The 1,533-nt window shown below is 30.6% G+C and overlaps 1 pseudogene; it reads right to left on the reverse strand.

Moving 5' to 3' along the window:
• Nucleotides 1-541: 541 nt before the first annotated feature.
• LOC118151719 (U2 spliceosomal RNA) lies at nucleotides 542-696 on the reverse strand (annotated as a pseudogene).
• Between the last annotated feature and the right edge of the window lie 837 nt (nucleotides 697-1,533).

A 1,533-nucleotide genomic window follows, 5' to 3' on the forward strand; every position in this document is an offset into this window, starting at 1 on the left:
CATCTTCACTAATGTCAAATATTCAAAAATCATAATTTTAACTAATTATTTGGATAAAAAGATAAAACAAAGATATTATTTATGATAAGAAATCACATTTTTTCCACAGGACTATTACCATTGAAAGTCACAGATTTTTTATAAACATTGTATATATATATATATATATATATATATATATATATTATATATAAACATTATACATATATATAAAATGTTTATAATAAACATTATATATTTTATTGAGATATATAATTTTATTGAAAGCCACAGATTTTTTTATGAACATTATACATATATATAAATGTATATATATAAACATTGTACATATATATAATGTTCATAAAAAATCTGTGGCTTTCAATAAAATTATATATCTCAATAAAATATATAATGTTTATAAAAAATCTGTGGCTTTCAATGATAATAGTCCTATGGAGAAAAAATATATATATATATAATATGTTTAGTTTTTTAGCTAAAATATAATTCTGGATAATATGCTTGGGAGATATAAAGTCCAAATTTCTGTGTGAGCTCTAGAAATTTTTCCCCACTAAGAAATTTGTTGGAAATCTTTCCTCTAACACTTTGAGATCATAGAATGTAACACAAGAAACTGAATTAAGAAAGTCGGATTCAACTGATAAGAACAGATACTACACTTGATGTTAGCCAAAAGGCTGAGCAAAAACTAGAAGCATTCCCTTTGAGAATTGGCACTAGACAAGGATGCTCTCTCTCACCACTCCTATTCAATATACTATTGGAAATCTAACCAGAGCAATCTGGCAAGAAAAAGAAATAAAGCATATTCAATTAGGAAAAGAGGAAGTCAAATTGTCTCTATTTGCAGGCAATATGAGTGTATATTTAGAAGACCCCATCATCTCAGCTCAAAATCTCCTTAAGCTGATAGGCATCATCAGCAAAGTATCAGGATACAAAATCAATGTGCAGAAATCACAAGCATTCATATACACCCTTAACAGACAGCCAAATCATGAGTGAACGTCCATTCAAAATTGCTACATAGAGAATAAAATACCTAGGAATACAACTAACAAAGGATGTGAAGGACCTCTTTAAGGAGAACTATAAACCACTGCTCAAGGAAATAAGAGAGAACACAGATGGAAAAACATTCCATGCTCCTGGTTAGGAAGAATCAATATTGTGAAAGTGGCCATACTGCCCAAAGTTATTTATAGATTCAACACTATCCCCATCAGGCTACCATTGACCTTCTTCACAGAACTGGAGAAAAACACTTTAAACTTCATATGGAACCAAAAGAGAGCCTGCATAGCCAAGATAATCCTAAGGAAAAAAAAAAAAAAAGCTGGCGGTATCATGCTACCTGACTTCAAACTATACTATAAGGCTACAGTAATCAAAACAGCATGGTACTGGTACCAAAACAGACATATAGACCAATGGGACAGAACAGAGGCCTTGGAATTAATGCCACACACCTACAACCATCTGATCTTGGACAAATCTGACAAAAACAAAGAATGGGGAAAAGATTCC

This window comes from Callithrix jacchus, chromosome 2, assembly GCF_049354715.1.
Source record: "Callithrix jacchus isolate 240 chromosome 2, calJac240_pri, whole genome shotgun sequence".
Taxonomy (NCBI): domain Eukaryota; kingdom Metazoa; phylum Chordata; class Mammalia; order Primates; family Cebidae; genus Callithrix; species Callithrix jacchus.